The sequence below is a fragment of the Balaenoptera acutorostrata genome, chromosome 14, assembly GCF_949987535.1.
Source record: "Balaenoptera acutorostrata chromosome 14, mBalAcu1.1, whole genome shotgun sequence".
In the NCBI taxonomy this organism is placed as follows: domain Eukaryota; kingdom Metazoa; phylum Chordata; class Mammalia; order Artiodactyla; family Balaenopteridae; genus Balaenoptera; species Balaenoptera acutorostrata.
In genome coordinates this window covers 90719299-90725404 of record NC_080077.1, presented here as the reverse complement: position 1 = coordinate 90725404, position 6106 = coordinate 90719299, and the positions used below count along the sequence as shown (strand labels likewise).

Here is a 6106-nt window from a genome sequence, read left to right as displayed (position 1 = left end):
ACAGTATAGTGTAGACATAACTTGTACATACACTGGGAAACCAAAACATTTGTGTGACTTGCTTTCTTGATATTGCAATTGTCTGGATCCAAACCGTCAATATCTCTGAGGTATGCCTGTACTTACAGATATCTATAGAGAGATGATATAGATATAGATATAGGTATAGATATGTAGCTACATCTATAGGTAGATATAGCTATATATCTATAAGTAGATCAATATAGAAATGGAGATAAGGATATAGATATGGAGATATAGATAAGTAGATACAGATATATACATATATATGTTTATAAACCAACACCTAGATTAGTGTTTGATTGAATACCCAGGTACTATAACCTAGCTAATTTGACACATAAAACCAACCATCCCAGTCTACCCTTTGTCAACTTGGCATCCATATATATCTCTTAAACTGTACTAAATCCCAAAATAAAGACATTAACAAAGTCCTACTTCAGTCCTGATACAACTATGATGCATACAACTAAAAATCCACTAATCCTTCCTTGGGTGTTGTTCAATCTTCTCCTTGAAATCCTATAACTTGAATACTGTGATGTAAATTTAACTATTATTAATATAGCTTACGTTAGATGATAAGGGATAAAAATGGGAGTTAAAGACATTTTATTATTATAGTATATTGTATTTACACATATATGTATTTTATAGCTGTGATCCACATTTTCAGTCCGCTGACTTTAAGTGAAGATTACCCTCAGTAATATAAGTTGGCTTCATCCAATCATTTGAAAGCCTTAAGTGCAAAAATGCTGAAGTTTCCAGAAGACAGGACTAGCATAGAAATTATGCCTGAGTTTCCAGCTTACCAGCCCCTCAAATAGATGTCAGATTTGTCAGCCCCACAGTATAAATAATATACTGGAGAACGAGGATATCAGGTTCTCTTGGGAGAACCTGACTGATACAATATACAAACATATTCACAGCAAAATAAGGAAGAAATCATAACAAAGCCCTAATATCTGTGCTAGTGTCATCCATAATTATGTAGTATTTATAACTATCTTCTACTCTTCATTTTATACAGTGGTCCCTCCTTATGGGCCATTTTGCTTTCATCAGTTTCAGTTACCTGAAGTCAATCAGAGTTCAGAAATATTAAGTGGAAAATTCCAGAAATAATCATAAGTTTTAAATCGTGTGTCATTCTGAGTAGTGTGAGGAAATCTCGTGTAGTCCCATTCCATCCCGCTCCAACCCACCTGGGACATAACGCCTCCCTTTGTCCAGCATATCTACCTGCCCATTACACACTTAGTAGCCGTCTCAGTTCTGGTCGACTGTTGCAGTATCACAGTGCTTGTGTTCAAGTAACCCTCATTTTATTTACTAAAGGCCCAAAAGCACAAGAGTAATGATGCTGGAAATTCAGATATTCTCTTGTTATTTCTAATTTATAAGCTAAACTTTATCATAGGTGTGTATGTATAAGAAGAAAGAGTATATATAGGGTCTGGCATTATCCATGGTTTCAAGCAGTTGGGGGTCTTGGAACATATCTCCTGCAGATAAAGGGGGATGACTGTATTTCCTTTTTCCTTAGCAAGCACCTCAGCTGGTGGTGGCTCTTTACCAGGTGAGTTGACCTGAATCTTCATTCCTAAAATATCTGGGCCTTTAGTAGCCGTACCTAAATTGGGCTGCTGTAGTTTTCCATTATCTTTGATCATATGGCATGGTAATACCAAGAGATGCCCTAAGGGATTTCTAGTGTTCCAGACATATGCTTCCTTAGCTCCATTGTGAAGTGGTGGCCTAATTTCTTTTTGGTAAGCAGAATCTATCAGCCCTGCCAGCACAGTAACTCTCTTCTTTTCCTGTTGATTTAGAGGTATAAGGAGTCTAAAGTGATTGGTTGGCCATTTTAGCTCCCAGTTTAATGGAATCATTGTTGTCTCTACTGGTGGAAGGGTTCTTCCCTTTAGAACTAAGACCTTTAGACCAGTGAAGCATAAGGTTATGGAGATAGGAAACAAAAATTTTCTGGTGGGTCACTAGGGGTAATAATATCACTCACATTTCTACCCCTTGATCCTTGGACCCATGAATCTTCGCTATGGAAGAAATGGCATAGTATATTAAACACTGATTCAGAGCACATACAGCCTTCTAACCATCTTGTCCCAGCCTTTCAAGGTACTACCACTTAGCTGGCACTGTAACTGAGTTTCCAAAAGGCCATTCTACCACTCTATAAAGCCAGTTGCTTCAGGATGATGGTGAACATGGTAAGACCAGTGAATTCCATGAGCCTGGACCCAATGCTGCTCTTCATTTCCTGTGACATGAGTTTCTTGATCAGAAGCAATGCTGTGTGGAATGAATATACAATGGAAAAGATATTCTGTAAGTCCACAGATGGTAGTTTTGGCAGCAGCATTGCATGCAGGGAAGGGAAATCCATATCCAAAGTAAGTTTCTACTCCAATAAGGACAAAACACTGCCGTTTCCATAATTGAAGAGATCCGGTATAATCAATGTGCCATCAGAGGGCTGGCTGATCACCAGAGATTGGTGCCACATTGGGGAGTCAGTGTTGATCTCCACTGCTGGCAGACTGAACATTCATCAGTGACTGTGGTGAGGTCAGCCTCAGGGAGTGGACGTCCATGTTGCTGAGCCCACTCATAGCCTTCATCCCTGCCACCACAGTCACTTCTTTCATAAACTTGTGGGGCAATGACTGAAGTGGCTTGGGACGGAGGCTGACTGGTATCCATAGAATAGGTTATCTTATCCACTTGATTATTATAATCTTCCTCTGCTGAAGTCACCCTTAGGCGAACATCTACATGGGACACAAGTATCCTCACATTTTTTTTTTTTTTTGACTATTCAGAGAGGCCCATCCATATACCTCTTCCCCAAATTTCTTTGTCACCAACTTTCTGATCATTTTCCTTCCAAGTCCCTGACCATCTATCCAGACATAGACAGAAAAAGTTATATCATGGTCTGACAGCATTCCTCACCTCCCCACCTATCCCCCCAATTAGTCTTTGATGTTTCTCTAATAAAATGCATGTTTAATGCTATCTTCTTGTTTGCTTCTTTTTTTTAAACTATTTATTTATTTATTTATTTTATGGTTGTGTTGGGTCTTTGTTTCTGTGCGAGGGCTTTCAAGTGGGGGCCACTCTTCATCGCGGTGCGCAGGCCTCTCACTATCGCGGCCTCTCGTTGCGGAGCACAGGCTCCAGACGCGCAGGCTCAGTAGTTGTGGCTCACGGGCCTAGTTGCTCCGCGGCATGTGGGATCTTCCCAGACCAGGGCTCGAACCCGTGTCCCCTGCATTGGCAGGCAGATTCTCAACCACTGTGCCACCAGGGAAGCCCCTTGTTTGCTTCTTAAATGACTCAAATGCACAAAAGTATCTTTACTGGAGGAGCAACAGAGATTCTGGTATTTGATAGGAAGCAACTGATTAGTGAATCTTTTTTTCTCCATATCTATAAGCTAGAAGAATCAAAAGTAGTTCATGTGTACATGACATGGACAACAGTATATCTTTACAATCTTGCATTGAGGCTGTTAACTCTCCTACTTTAGCTCACTAAGTAGTTTGCAAAAATCTTAATTACCTTGGCATTCCATAAAACAGCACTCTGATCCATTTATAGATTATATCCTGTTAATTAGACTACTGATAAAGAAATAGCAAGTGCCCTAAATGTTCTAATAATTCCATGCATGACAGAGAGCAGGAGAAAAACATGAAGATTTGGGGGCCAATTATTAGTAACATTTTGGGGGGCAGTCTCTTGGTCTGGGGCATCCTGGAATATTCCTTTTCCAGGAAAAAGTGCCATCACTCCTCTCAGCTCTCATCACTGTTCATAATGAACAGCACTTGATAAGGTTGTTTGGATTTGTAGGTAGGAAATATTTTGAAACACTGACCCAACTTACTTTTCAGTTGACTCAAAAGGCTGCTCATTTTGGGAATAAATGGAATTCCAGTGAAGAAAGGGCACTGCATATCCATATATGCACTTGAATATCCACTTGAATATCCTTGTGGCTGTTCAAGTTTCCCTGACACTCAGGCCAAATGATTCATCATATTTTATGAAGCTACAGGCATCTATTGAAATAGGAGTATGCGGAGTCATTGGTAAACCAAAATAGATATGTCCCTAGGTTTCTGGAGAACAGCCATGGCATTTTCTCTTTCTCAGCACTTAAAAAATATTCCATGTCTGCTATTGGACCATAGCAAAAAATAAGTGCCAGGCCATGGGACGGAGTGCCTTTCAATGAGATGGATGTCTTTAGGTACATAAAGTCTTGAGGTTGGGCAACCTCAGCAGCAATCTATTCTGCATTAGTCCTGGTGCACTCGGGTCAGACTCCAGGAGGTTGAGAAGGCCTTACAAATCACCTCCTTTGCTTCACTAAAGCCTCTTCCTTAACTCACACTATAGCCCCAGTGGGAGTTTCCTTATGGCAAATTTATGGCAGAGGAACATATTTGTGTAATACACATGGGTTGGCTTGTGACAGCACTATTCAGAAGCAGACTTCTTCATTAAAGCTCTACACAGGACAATGATAAACAGAAGTCCTCTCAAGAGACAGAACCCTAAGTACTACACTTGTTCTCAACTTCAAAGAGAGTAGATGACACATTTCTCAGAAGTTACCCAGCTTCTCTTCAGATCTCCCCACTGTTAGCACAGGAAGGTCATGAACTCTTGGTGGCAGGGATGGAGGCTATGCATGGCCTAAGAATACTGACACCTTCTCATCAGGACTGATAGAGTCATTCCCATTGACCTGTGCCTGACTTGACAGGAGCATAATCAGATCTGAGCCCTGATATGGCACTGTCTCTCAGGGAGACAAGTCAGATACCTGTGGTGATCCAAATACACTGGATCTAGCTTAGATGAAAGCCATTAACCCATACCAGAACTGATAACTACTCTGCATCTGGGTTTGATTTTCTGCACATAGTACCTGCATAAGCAGCTCCAAGTGAAGTTTCACATAATGTCTTATCTATAAACATGATAATTCATACAACATCGTATCAGAACGAGAGACTTATTTTACAACACAAAGGTGTTGGTTCAATTGAGTTTATGACCAGGAGATTCACTGGTTGTACCATGTGCAGTAACCTAGAATCAGGCTAAGAAAATTGTTTGGTAATTGATTACTAAAAACTCTGTTGAGACATCAGCATAGTTGTACCATATATGTTGAAATAATGGCCAATATATGAGATTGTGAATTGATGTGAGTCCAGGAAATAAGGATGAAAGTAGAAATGAAATATTTCTCCAAACAATCCACTTCTGGAATTCTGTCCTCACAAACATGGACTGTTTCTGGTTCTTGAGTGGCACTCTCCCTGAGGAACACTAAAAGTTGTTAACTGAAATAGAAGCTGTAATTATAGTCTGACCACTTTGACTTCTCGTGCCACTGATTCATCAGACAGTGTGTTTACCATGCAGGCTGAGGTAGTATGTTTGATACTACTCAATTACACCTAAGATGTGGAGGATTCACTCGGTATCATTTCTTCCTTGTCCCTTTAAAACTCTCTATGGGAATTTCAGCAATAACAATATAAAAGTGTGACCTCTAAAGCTTCAGGCTTTTAAGAGATTAAATTCTAGATTTCTTTTCTAAGCCAGTTTTTCAGAGAAGTTGACATACTACTGCAAGAGTTTTGGAAGTCCAGAATGGATGATCCAGGGGGAAGATTATAAATATTAATTAATCACTCAGGAGGAGCTACAGGAGCAAGGATTATAGATAGTTTCATTGGCCTTTTTGTTTTAAGTTATTTAGAAAATCACAATCAGCCATCACCTTGAAGGGGGCATTGCGTTTAGATCCCCTACTGGGGAAATAACTCTTCTTTAAAATAAATTGTAGTACAGGAACTAGGCATAATGAGATGGCATTATAAGCAATTCTGTCTGAATGATTCAAGGAGTGAAATATATTAGACACATTTTATGCTATACTTAAAATGATCTCAACCTGACCCATGTTCTGGCTTTTGGATGTTCATTTCCTCTTAATTCTGATTTAATTCTGTGACCAACTCTGTTAAGA

General features: G+C 39.7%; 1 pseudogene; it reads right to left on the bottom strand.

Moving 5' to 3' along the window:
- Nucleotides 1-1427: 1427 nt before the first annotated feature.
- On the bottom strand, nucleotides 1428-5871 carry LOC102998279 (uncharacterized; annotated as a pseudogene).
- Between the last annotated feature and the right edge of the window lie 235 nt (nucleotides 5872-6106).